A 13660-nucleotide genomic window follows, 5' to 3' on the forward strand; every position below is an offset into this window, starting at 1 on the left:
TAGGAGGCTTCATAATTTCCTTTGGTAAGAGTAAATAATGACCCTGGGACTTACATCTAAGTCACTAAACATAATCTAGCCGGTTCCAAGTGCAAGTTATGATTAAGAAAGTGGGCTACCGTTAACAGAAGTGGTTATTGGAATTATGCAGCTGCGAGGGCTACTCAGCTGATTGTTCCTTAACTGTAAAGGGTCATAACTTCTGGATTGGAGGTAGTTAGAGCTAGACGAGTCACTTTCGCTACCAGTTTAAATAGATTATCTCTTATAGAGTACTCTTAGGGTAATACCCAGGACTCAGAGATTTTCCGGACCTGTTAGACGGAGAACTGGTCAGTAGGCAGCCCTGGGGAGTAGTGAGGAGTGGGCGGGGCTGACTATTGCAGGATAACCTTCATGGCTTGGATCGCTCTGATTCTTCTACAAGAACCTTCGCTGGATGAACTGTCGGTTCTTCAGGATGTGGGATGGTTCTTTAGGGAAGGGAAGATGGGCTGAGACAGAAGGCCTCAAAAAAAAAAAAAAAAATTTTTGGCTGTTCAGCAGAGCAAAGCAAAAAGCATAAGCATCGTGATGCTTTATACGTAATCATGATCCTTTTCCATTTTAATCCATCAGGTGGTGACAGGAGTTCTTCTTTAGCATAGTCCAATTTCTTCACGGCCCTCCCAGTCCAATGCCTTGAAGTTGTTCTTTGAACGGCAACCTTCCTGTAATAGTGGCCAGTCTACTGTAGGATGGCATGGTGCTTGATTCTCTGGCCATCTTCTTGTAATGTTCTGGTTCGCTGTAGCTAAGAACTGGCTTGAGCACTGCTTCCTCATGGACCCCTTTCTTCATCAGTAGTACTGTGTTGAAGTTCAGTACTTGCTTTACAAAATCTCGGGCGTTGAATCTCAGCTTGATCACCGTAGTTGCAGGCCGATCTTGAGCTTTAATCCAAACTCTCTGCCCTGTTTTCAGTGACACTTTGAGCTGCAACTTCCCTTTTCCTTCTGAGCAAAAAGGAGAAGTGTCTTCGCCTCCCTGCTTTCTGTGACGTGAACGGAGTTCCTCTGCAGGGGAAGACCTGCTCTTCTAGCAGTTGTCACTGTGTCCATCAGCACCAAGAGGTACTTCTCACCCCTCTTTCCTGTTGTCCCCATTGGCTCTGCTACATCCATGCAGACTGAACCCCATGGGACTGTGCTCTTGATGAACAAACCTTCCATCCGCTGTCCTGGGTGCCCTGGGTAGCTGTGCAGAAAGTTGATGCAGTTCTGTTGAGTTCTCCTCATTTTCCAAACGATCTGGGCGGCCGGCTTCCTCCGGTTTCTTCCCCAGATTTTCCTCCTCGAAGTGATCATCCATCACTCCGTCTCTCTGTCGGTTCGAGTTGTCTATCCCCCAAAGCCTCTCTTTGCGCTTTCGAGCAGGGATGGGTCTAGACTATGTTGGCTACTAGCTTCACTGTCTGGATCCGGTCATTTATCCTCAGTAGAAGCTTTCCCTCACCTGTATGCCATACAGTTACTGCAAGGATTGTGACTGATGGCCTTATCAGTCACCACTAACCCTCTTCCCTAAGAGTTAGTGACCCAAGTGAGCTATTCAGAGTCTCTCATCTGTCTTCACTGACTTGGTATCTTTGGGGCCCGCCTACTCAGTTGTGCGCCGCCCCACGTTGGGCGCCACTTGTTGTTGCGCAACACCCCCCCCCTCCTTTCTGTCTCTACTGTCTCACTCTCTACTTCCTCTTCTGAGAGGGGAGATGTGCTACCAGCTCTCCTTCTAACGGGTTAATTGAGTTTCCTAAATCTGCCGGGATTTACCCTGTCCAGAACTGAAGTAAACTCTGTTTAAGCTGGTTTCGAGAAACGATTCGCCTGGTTTTCTGACGGCCTACATCCAGGTGTCCCACCCTTCTTCCCCCTGTGAATTAGCCAGACTGAGCAGCCTACAGCCAACTAGTTTCACAGAGCACACCTGTTAACGGTCGCTCGTTCTCTATTTTACAACTTGCATTTCTTATTGAACCAGGTAGGTTTTAGTGACTCGGGTGAGTCCCAAGGATGACGTTTTAAATTTGGGCTACCAGCAACCTAAAAACATTTTAAACTTTTTCCTCTCCAGAATCAAACATCACAGCTATTTTACAACCATCAAAGAACCTTAAGGTGACTCATTAACTGAATGTCCACAACATCTTTTAGATTTTCTTTATGCTAAATATTTTATTAGTAAGGCAGTTTTGCAAGGGTCAGTACAGCTTAATTCAGTAGCAGAAATAATCAAATAAGTAAAATCAATCATCTAGTCTGTCTTTCCCTACTGCTGACACTGAAAACTAAAAAAAAAAAAAAGGGAACCTTTGAGAGAGACGGACGGAGTTTGACGTTTCGAACCCCAGACCTGGCTTGATGATGAAGAAGGTGTTGCAGCAGGAGGAAGATGTTGATCGATGAAGGCAGGGATCTCTGTAGGTCTGATGATGAAGAAGGTGCTGCAGCAGGAGGAGGAAGTTGATCAGCGAAGGCAGGGATCTCTGTAGGTCTGATGAGCTTCTTCTCCGCATGGATGGTGAGGTCACACAGGACTTGGTGCTGGCAGGAAAAAAGGCACCAGTTCTTCTTCTTTGTCTTTGCCTTTGTCTTTGTCTTCATCTTTGTCTTTGGGGTCTGAACCCAGCTGATGAGAGAAGTGCGATGTGAAGCCACAGGTTGTGGGCCTGACCGGTTGGTCTCCATGAGAAGGACAGTCTTCGGCTCCGTGGCCCCGGCTCTTCTTCAGCTGCAGAGTTCTTTGTCCATCTCTTGGCTCGAAGCTGCCCGGAGGATCCAACGAAAGGTTCCTCTTTTGCACCCACCTTATATAGGGTTTATCCACCCTTTTGGTGCGTTTTCATTGGCTGTCTGCTTAGACAGATGATCTCACATCCATCACTGTCCTTCAGACATTATGTCCTGATGTCTGTGCTAATGTCAGGGTTGCTCAACCTCCTATGTCCATTGCCTGCACAACCTTTTACCTAAATAAGGCGTTGATCATCTCTGCTCTCCTGTTAGTTCCCCTTTTTCCCTTCCTTTCACCTTTCACCTACTATCTACCTCAACATATCAGTGATGTTTAATTGCAGTTACACCTTTTACACCATTTCAAGTTCAATGTCAAAATCACATTTATATCACATTTATTTTCTTTAGCTTCTCTGATTTAGCATTCATTTATAATTTTATAACCAAAACTTATATCACATTTATTTTCTTCAGCTTCTCTGATTTATCATTCATTTATGATTTTATAACCATAACTTATTAATTATACTTATTATAATCCTAATGTGAGTTATTACAGATGTTTTTCTGAAAAGAAACCCAGAATAATCCATGATTCTAATTATTTGATACCAAAGTTACAGTTACTTGTTTTTCTTGTAAGTGTTCCCACAAATGTAAGTATAAATATTATTACAAGTAAACCAATATTAATATAAGTATTTTACTTTGAATCTTATCAAATTACCAAAATGTTTAGATTTAATTCTTTAAACTTTCATGCTTTAAAATAAGAAATAGTCTCAGCTATTTTTATAAATCTGCAGGCTGGAAACTTCCTCTTTTTCCAGGAAACCTGCTTTTCCTGTTTAATGACTCTCTCTGTCTGACTATGATTTCTTATGATTAGATAGAAAAAAGTAGAATTAAAGCAAAGTTTGCATGAGACAAAACAACACACACAACCAGATTTATTTTATTGACACTTAAGTCTACTGTTGGGCCTAGATGTCACTTGAGTGATTCATTTTAAAGATAACTTTATTTATTATTACTGTTAAACTAACTTTATTGACACTTAAGTCTACTGTTGGGCCTTGATGTCACTTGAGTGATTCATTTTAAAGATAACTTTATTTATTATTACTGTTAAACTAAAATCTCCAGCATGGGGAAGTGGGATGAGCTCGGATTTTCTTGACACCCCCTCCACGAGGTCAGACCTTTCACATGCTGGGAGTCCATCACCCTCCTGCAGTTCGCCGTCCTCATCCCCTGGAAAGAGAAGAGGTTCGTCTGGGATGTGAAGATGCAGATTCTTCATCCTCAGTTGTCACAGAGGGCTCAGTGTAGTCATCAAAACTCCACTTCTCTTGACAACCTTTATAGTTTTATTAATGTTCCGTTTTTCAAAGATTCAAAGTTATTAAATACCACAATGGATCAATGAGAGGGAGGCCGGGCTGTAATCTGTTAGCTATAGGAGTTTATGACTAACAGGGAATTAATGTAGAGTTGCATGACATTAAAATCTGAAAAGTGTGGCGTGCATTTTGTATTCAGCCTTCTATTTTCCCCCCTAAATAAAATATTCTGCAGCCAGACGTTATTGGATTAGTTAATAATTACGCAACCACAACTCTATAGAATTTAGATGGTAAACAAAAAAGGTAGACAACTTCTTTTTGTTTTTTTATCTCCTTGTTAATGTTTTGCAGTTTGTTTGAAAGTGCTTCATAAATAAAGTTTGCAGCTTGCTACAAATCACAGCAAAAATGGGAGAAGGTGTTTTGAAATGAGCCTGTTTGCCTTCAGCAGTAACATAGGAGCTTGACAGAGATAATGAGAAGATTTGTAAAATAAAAGCTATTAGAAACTACGGCAGAGGTTCACTTTCCTTAGATTAAAGTATATTGAAGGATTGGAGTGGCCTAGTTAAAGTCCAAACCTTAATCCAACTGAGAATTTGTAGTAAGAATGAATATAACAAATAAATCACATTTTATTTCGGCTTTTTAAAATCCGTTACACAATTATAAACCAATTTATGTTGGATTATCACTTAGACATAATTTAATTAGACAGTAAACTCTTTAGTAGACTTTAAACATTTTTTAAAACTGTTCTTGAAGAATTAGGATTGACACTTTTTTCATTGTTACGTGTTTTATTTTAATTTCCATTAATACTTTGTAGATGTGCTTATGTTTTCTTTTCTATATGATTGTATTTCATAAATATATGATGAACTGCATTGTATTACTATCACCTTGCTGCTGAAATGGGCTACACAAATAAACCTGATTGATTAGTTTTTTTCAGTACTATTTTAGGCAGAGACCTTATATAAGCACCTTGGGCTTCTTTTGCCTCTTCCTGCACTGGTTGTTGCTGTTTGTTGGTTGTTGTTGTTGGTTATTGTTGTTGTTGTTTGTTGTTGATAGCTGTTGGTTGTTGTTGTTGGTAGTTGTTGTTCCTGGTGGTTGATGGTGTTATTGGTTGTTGTTTATGGTTGTTGGCTGTTGGTTGGTTGTTGTTCTTGGTAGTTGTTGGTGTTGGTTGTTGTCGATAGTTGTTGGTTGCTGTTGGTTTTTGTTGTTCATGGTTGGATGTTGCTGATGGTTGTTGGTGGTAGTTGTTTTTGGTTGTTTTTGGTTGTTGTTGGTGGTTGTTAATAGCTGTCGGTTGTTAGTTGTTGTTGTATTTTCTTAATATCTCTGATCTGTACTTTAATTGTCCAGGCAAACTAAGGTAAAACAGTTTAAAGAGTGAATTCATTATTTGACTCCTTTGGTTTCACTTCATTCATGCAGACAGGAGCTCCAACTTTAGACGTCTACAATGAGAATGAATTATGTTAATTTTAGTTCTTAGAGCGCAATGAGAATCTGCAGAGCCTTACAGCTTTAGAGAAATGCCATAGTTGCATCTCTGCTCTGCTGCGCGGCTGGTGCGAGCAGTCTGCCCCCAACGCTGAGCCGTCTCATCCGTCAGGCTGACGGGGCGCTGACGGCTGGTGCTGACTCGAGGAGAGGCCGGCGGCCGCTCCAGAACCCGGGTCAGAGCTCCAGATCAGGACGCCATCTCCGTCTGTCACATCCCGTCACAGGCGCGTCGCCCATAGCTGCGGGTGACGGATGAGAGTGTCAGTCGAGTTCTGGATCCTTCGGTAAAAACGCGACCCCTCCTTCGACCTCTGTCACCTTTTACTACAGGTGTCAGGTGGGATGGCGCTGATACGGCCGCTGTCTGTCTGAAGCTACAGGTTAAACAGGGAATGATGATCGCTCATGTCAGCAGGACGCAATGACCCAAACTGCCCCACGCCGCCGACCCCTTTCCTCTGCTTTCAACCCAAATTAGATGAACAGAACTACAACAAAATGAGACAATCACAGTGCAGGTGTGTCGGATACCAAACCAACGAAGAGAAATCAATCCGAGTTCAGCATCGCAGCTTTATTTCCTTTCATCTGCAAAAACACAAAATCTCACCAAGTGTTGTTGGTCTAGTTTTTTAGTACATTATAAAAAAAGACAAAGTTAACTTAAAAGTAAATTTTCAGGAAGATATAGGAGTTTGTTTTAAGTAAATAATTCCTCAATGTTGACAAAAAAAGTTCTAGCAGATAAATTAATTCACTTATAACAAGGGAAAAATGTCTTGTTATAAGTGGATTAATCTGCCAATTTATCATTATTAAGTAGTTATTGACTTAAAATAGCTCCTATATCTTGCTGAAAAGTTACTTTTAATTAAATTTTGTCTTATTTCAATGTACTAAGAAACTAGACCAAAATTACTTGGGAAGATTTTGTGTTTCTGCAGTGCTTATCTGCAGATACGCAGATTTTATTTCACTTTCGGTTTACTACTGTGAACGGATGTAAAAATAGCTTGTAATAATGTCTATCAATGAGTTTAAATAGTTTTGTTTATTTATTTACTAAGTTTATTTTAAAGGGAACAACGCACAATAACATAGACAATGTGAATAAAGCAACCTGTGTCATGCAATATTATAATTGGATAAAAAAATGTAAATATGGTCTATATATATATATGAATAACGGTTTTATTTTAACAATATTATAAATGTGAAGTTTATCAAAATGTGCTTTTTATTCTTTGAATTTATTTTGTTCAGTCAACAAGATGTTCCTTCAGACATTTATTGGTTTATTAAGTTCTGTTACTCTGCTCTTGGCAGTTGGTGGTCACCATAGTAACCAGTAACCGACAGCTCCTCCCCCTTTATTCCGTTGCCGTCGGTAACTGTTACGTTCCAAGAAGAACCCTCGATAGGCGAAATCCACGAAGTAGGAACCTTTATTTTTTTACAATTATTATACAATAAAATATTCCATAATACATTGAATTTTTTTTTTTCTACAAATAACTACTGTACTGTAAAATAATAATTTTAATATGAACTGAAGGCGGATTCCCGTGCCCGAATTGCGGAGATCAGCGCCGCCCCACCGCGACCTGAGTTATTGGATTAGAACGGGAGAAAATAAAAAATGATTATGAAAAAAAAAAAAAAGTACAGTAGGACAAATAGTGACTCTCGTGTATTTCACTGCTCTTCTGACTGAGCCGCTGCAGCCTGACTCCGCTCTGTAGGGGTTTTTTCTTCTAAAGCCCGCGGTGCAGGTGTGTTTTTTCGAGAGAAGAACATAGTTATCGGTAGTTGTTGTCGCTCTTTTTTCTTCTGTGCAAAAAGATTCTTATAAACCGACATGCCACCATCGATTATGTTAAATTTGGCAAGCTGTTTTACGTATGTGTACATATTATACCGCAACGTTGTTGACACACAGGTAGAGAAGAAGCGGAGAGACTGTTTAGCCAATCAGAATGCAGAACACAATGCACGATGCCGTGAAAGGTGAACCGCGAAATAGCAAGGGTTCACAGTACTCCGATGTCGTTTTGTTACTCATTCTGCTGCAAGTTGGCTCAATTTTGACGCGCAAGGCGTAACCGGTAAAATCCGATTTAGGATTTTCAAAATAAAAGATCCGGAAGTAGTTCATCCGGAAGTAGACCAGTACCGGTCCGCGGCCCGGTGGTTGGGGACCACTGTACTGGAGTCAGTTCTGTGTTTACTTAACAAGTGTTATAATTTAACATATATTTTAGACACATTTAATCACATACAGCGTTTCATGCGTAATTTAGCTATGTTTTGTATGTTTTTAAGGGTTATTATTATTAATGTTCATTTTCGCTACGTTTAATTTTACCAACTGCTAACTGGGAGCCATTGCTTTGTAGTTTGTTTAGGGTTATTTATTGCATTTTATTTAATGTATAGAGGCAGAAGCTGCTGGACTGATGTTAACCACCAACTTGATTTCCTCTTTTGTTAGAATAAATGCAGTGAACCGGAATGTGTCTGTTGTAAAGTCAACCTACTGGACCTGAGACGAACATAGAAGGGTTACATTTATCAAAAACAAGCCATTTTAGACGTCTAAAAATAAGGTTTTTTATGTTAAATAAAAACACAGAAAATCCCCAGTTTTGTAGATAGAGCCAACTTATCCCAAAGGCAAAATAACTCAAAAATGATTTACTAAACTTCTGTAAATTTGGTTTAGTTTGCCTCAGCTGCATCAATCTTTGTACACTAATAGGGATATATGGCTATTTCTAATGCGAGGCACAAAAGAAATCCAAATAATTTTCTGTTCCATTATTGAAAGAGTTTGTAATTGCTGAGAAAAACTAAATTAGATTCAGGTATGTTATTTTAAATACATGTGAGGCTCATGAGGTTTTGTAACAGACCAGGAGAGGGAAAACAAGGTTTTTTCAGACATAATTGTCCTTCTTTTGTAAGGTTTTCTTCACGTTTGAGGAAAATGATTTCAGACGCTTCGCTTCTAGAAGGTAACGCAGTAAATTTGAGTAGCAGAGCCTCGTCTGAGTCAGGTAGCTAGGAAACAGCCCTGCCAGCCGGCGGAGGAGGGTTTGCAGAGGATGCTGCAGGGAAACTGTGACTTTTCAGATCCGCCTCTTGCGTCACAGATTTAGATGCTCACCGACTGGAAGACGGGGGGGGTTTGCTTGCGGATGGGTCAGAATACTCGTGGATTTTACCTATGTGTTTACTTTTTTCTGTATTTGTAGGCTGAGTCATGGCTTTTTTCTGTCCTGAACTCCCACTGATTTAGGCTTCCTGCCAGGATGTGGTTAGAAAATATCAGCAGTGAGGGAGTTTCTCTTCAGAACTGGGTCACTCAGCCCTTCTGCCTTGTAATTAAATTCACCTTTTACCTGTTTTCTGCTTGCAGGAATTATTTTAATTCACTAGACCAGACATGTTTTTTTTCTGAATAAGTGGTATTTGTGTCTGCTGGGATTATTTATGATAAAACGGTTGCGGCGTGGGAGCAGTTTACTCACCTCGCCATGACACACGCCATGATGCAGTGATGATAAGATCCATCTGCTTTATTCGTCTGTTTGTTTGAAACCTGAGGGAATGGTTTACGGCACCGCAGCGCTGTTGTAGTGAATTTTAAAGCGTTTTCGTCAGATTCGGAGGATGTGAATTTGACCTTCTAGATCTCCGAGAGGAGATTTGCAATTTCCTTTTTTTTAAATTCATGTTCTGGACGACCCAGAGGATGGGCCGCGTGTCAAACCCTTATTTTGACTTCCTCCGTTTTCGCCGCTCTCCGTCTTGTTTGTGTATCTTCTCAGAGTTCCTGGGATTGTCTCCATGTTTAATTCATGCAGAGGTTTGTGTATAAGTCAGCGAGTTTCTCTTCCTTTTCCTCTCCGCTGCAACTGAAGGAGGGGTGGCAGGAAACGAGGCCGAGCGGGTCAGTTTGATCTCAGACCAGAGAGAGTTTGTGATGATTTACAGCCGGCCCACCTGTCAGCCGCAGATGTCAGTCAGGAGGATCGACCCGCTGTCTCCTCTGAGTAAAACAACATGACATTTCTGTGCTGCTCAGAAACACTTCTGCCCTGGAGTTGTTTCTGTAAAACAAACTTACTTTGTTTTTGTTTTTTTTAAGAACTCTACATTTGTTGCCGAGTTCTGGTTTCTAAGGAAGAGGATTAGGGACACTGAAAAAATTATAATTTTGACATTTTTCTCAGAATTTTGACTTTAATCTCCTGAGATCAAAAGTCAGAATACTTTTCTTTTTTGGTCCTAATCTTCTTCCGCAGATTACTCTAAAATTTATGGGATCAGAAGTAAATAATACTTTAATTAAGGCCATTTAGGTGATAATTTGAAAAATATTCACAACTAAGAATGCTTTTTTTTCTTAGTTTCATACATTTTCTTTGTCTAAAAGTATTGGCTAAAACAATCAGTTTCATTTTAAATGCATTTAGTTTTATTTAATTATTTTTAAATTATATTAATATAATTTTTCATTCTTACCATTATAATAGATAAATCTAGCAATTAAAGTATAAACATAAGATATTATTTAAATATATTTTTATAGAAAAATTGTATTAATGATATTTATGTAAATATATATACTCAGATTTCTTTTTCTAATATTTTTATTTCTTATTTTAATGTGTGTTCATTCTACTTCATACTAGTCCCCTACGTAGGGTCAGTTTTAGGACACATTTATTATTTTTTTGGATTTTATTTGATTTTATTTATTCTGCTTTGTTGTTTTATTTATCCTTTTCTAACTTTTTTTTTTGTAAGAAATAGCTTTGGGGTATAACTGAGTCATTCCTGATAAAAAACAAATCACATTATGGTCACTTCAATAAACACTGTTTAAAAAAAAATCACATAAAAAGGATTAAACTAAAACACATATACAGAATAAATTCTGAGTTGTGCTGAAGAATAATGCCAAACGTGTGTAAATGATGGATCATTTAAAAAGAGATTTAACTATTTACTTATGTATCAATATGTGGAAAACATCTGGATTATGAATCAAACTACTGGAAAATTATTTAAACTACCAATCGATCCTAAATCTGAATACAGAACAACTAACCAAAAGGCAATAAAGTAAAAACAAAGAATCTTTCCAGAGTAAAAGCATGTTGCCGTAGCAACACTGATTCTTCACAATGTCTCTCTGTCTCTAAGCAACAGATATTTTCTAGATGCAGATTTTAAACGGTTCATAGTAATACTAATCTGTAAAGTTTTATCTCTGCTTACACAGTCCTTAGCTAACCCTTTAAATTATGATTATATGTTTATATAATCATAATTAAAACACCAAAACACATGGGTCCATCCTTTCTTGAGGTTTTATTTTAACATTATAAATGTGAAGTTCATCAAAATTTGTTTATATACTATTTGAATTTCTTTTGTTTAGTCAACAAGTTGTTTCTTCAGACATTTATTGGCGTTTCAAGTTTTGTTGCGCTGCTCTTGGCAGTTGGTGGTCACCATAGTAACCGGTAACTGACAGCTCCTCCCCCTTTTTTCTGTTGCCGTCGGTAACTGAGGCAGCTCTGTTTTCTTTTTATAAGTGTTGTATTTTAACTTTGACTTATTTATTTCCTTATTTATTTTAGAAGTGTCATTAGAATCAGAATCAGTTTTACTGGCCAGGATTCTGAGCACAAACAAGGATCTGACTTCAGTTTTAAATGAACTTTAGAGGAAATATAGAATAAGTAGAACAGTACGGACATGAGCGAATGTACTGACAAGTTCTAATACAAAAAAAAGAATATAAAAGCCAGAGTGAAGATAGATTTAATCAAAAGTGCCTCAATAAAGAAAAAGGATGTGAAGGTTCTTGAATTGTTTTATCCTCCTCCTTTTCAGTTGAACTTTTCTGCAAAAATGCTGCAATAAAATATAGCAGATGTATTACAAAACATTTGGGTTAGTTTCATCGCTTTCGGGAATAACATCAGTTCTAGGAAAACCAAGAACCACCATTTGAAAGCCATTCAAATGGTGCAAATATAATTCAGCAAATAGCAGCATCAGAGCAAGAGTAAAGATGAAAAAGACGAGCTAAACGAAGAGTAAACATTGGTTTTAGACTCATTAGGGAGCCTGAAAGTTGACTCCTAACCAAATACAGCTCAGTATCCCTTGGTTATGAGTTATGAGTTTGAAATAAAATTGTCTTAATAGCAAAATGTCATATGGGAAATTATTTCAAATAACGGAAACCTTTGAAAGGGTTTGCTAGTCAAGAAAATAAAGCAAAGGAAAAATAAAAAACAGGGCACAGAATGAAAATTCAGAGCAATTAATTAAACTCTGCTGCGCTTGGTAAGGCTGTAAATAACCAAGAAAAAACAATATCTGCATCAATTACAGTTGCAGGGAGATTTTAACTATATTCAGCAGTTATTATCTGTGTTTTTGTGCCATTTTTCCAGGTGTGGTGTTGAAAAAAAATCAAACTATCTCTATGAAAATGAGTTTTAATCGTGCTGAGAATCATTTACAGCTGCGACCATGAAAATGAGGCGACGCCTGATGTAAAGCCAGGTTTAATTATCATATAAATGAGGATTAGACTGAGCTGATATTATCAGATGTCTCCTCTTGCTTAATACGCACCGTTGGAGCTGCTGAGTACGAATGTGTCAAAACATTCACATTAATTATCCAGCTCACCCCTGACTGTCAAGATTTGGAAATAATGACTCCAGTCAATCTCTAAATTTGAAATTAATGGCCACTATTAATATTTATTTTTGCAGGTACAACAACAGCAAATTGCCACTGTTTTCTTCCAATGAGGCTAAAGTAATTTACTGGGAAAGTGGACCAAGGTTGAATACGTTGCAGTTCAAGTTTAATGTAATGTGAGTAACTTTAAACATGCTAGGAAGCGGTTAGCTTAGCATGTAGCCTTAAAACTAAAAGATCCTAGACGTTTTGCTACATATCACTCATTAACAGCAAACCAAATATTTAATGTGAACAGAAAAAAACTAGAAATGCAAAACTTAGAATTTACTTAATGTAAAACATGTAAATATGTTTAGTAAAATAAAGGTTAAAGGAGATTAGCTTAACAACAAAAGCTAAAATAAATGAACTACTGCATAATATTGTTGGATACTTAGCATGTTAGCCTCAAAGATGTTCACAAGTCTCTTTTAAGTCTTTAACTAATGAAATAAAATTTTTCTATCAAATCTATAAAGTCTTTACCGATTCAAACCTGTACTGTTTGTCCTATAGTCGCCATTTAGGAAAATAGCTTTTATCTTCTACTACTTAGTAGTTTTATTTTAATATTTCAACATTTAGTTCAGCATGAAAACTGACCAAATGTAACATTTATCGCATGAGAAATGTATGCGCAAAGAAAATAGTGGTAAGAGATAAAAACCTGTTTTAATGTTGAATTTATAAAATAATGACTCAAATAATTGTGTGTTTATAATGACTAAGCTAACATAGTTTTATTTCTGTCTTCATATCATCTACCTCTTAATAATTTATTGGATTATTATGTAACTGCATAATATTGGGAATAAGTCTAAAATGCAAAGTACAGCACATGCATTTTTAAACACAAGCATTTGAATTTCCATTATTTTACAGTTAATTCTTATGAATTTTAATTTTATATTTTCATTTTTATTTATTACAATTTTCAAATGATATAATTCAGTTTGGTTTAGTATAATAATAAATCAGAGTACGTTTATTTGCTCATTTTTAATTTGCTTTGCAGTTGTGTGACCAAATCATAGTTTGTTCGTGAACAGTGGCAGCCATCTTGAGAGTCCCACATTATTAGTTTCCCTTATTTTCAAACCAGAAAAGGAGAAAACTATTTCATTTCACAGGAAAAACAGCTCCAATAAATTACTGAACACTCCACAGGGCTTTTGCACAATACCTCCAACCTGGCTCTACTTTCCCTGCTCTAGGTGCCCTGATGAGGCTGCAGGATAAATAATTTGA

At 37.7% G+C, this 13660-nt stretch overlaps 1 protein-coding gene across 2 annotated transcripts in view; it reads right to left on the reverse strand.

The window, feature by feature from the left end:
* Positions 1-13660, reverse strand: part of LOC116737002 (ankyrin repeat and BTB/POZ domain-containing protein BTBD11-A) — a 183185-nt gene that overhangs the window by 75793 nt on the left and 93732 nt on the right. The gene's annotated exons all lie outside the window — the stretch shown is intronic.

The sequence above is a fragment of the Xiphophorus hellerii genome, chromosome 17 (assembly GCF_003331165.1).
Source record: "Xiphophorus hellerii strain 12219 chromosome 17, Xiphophorus_hellerii-4.1, whole genome shotgun sequence".
Classification (NCBI taxonomy): Eukaryota; Metazoa; Chordata; class Actinopteri; order Cyprinodontiformes; family Poeciliidae; genus Xiphophorus; species Xiphophorus hellerii.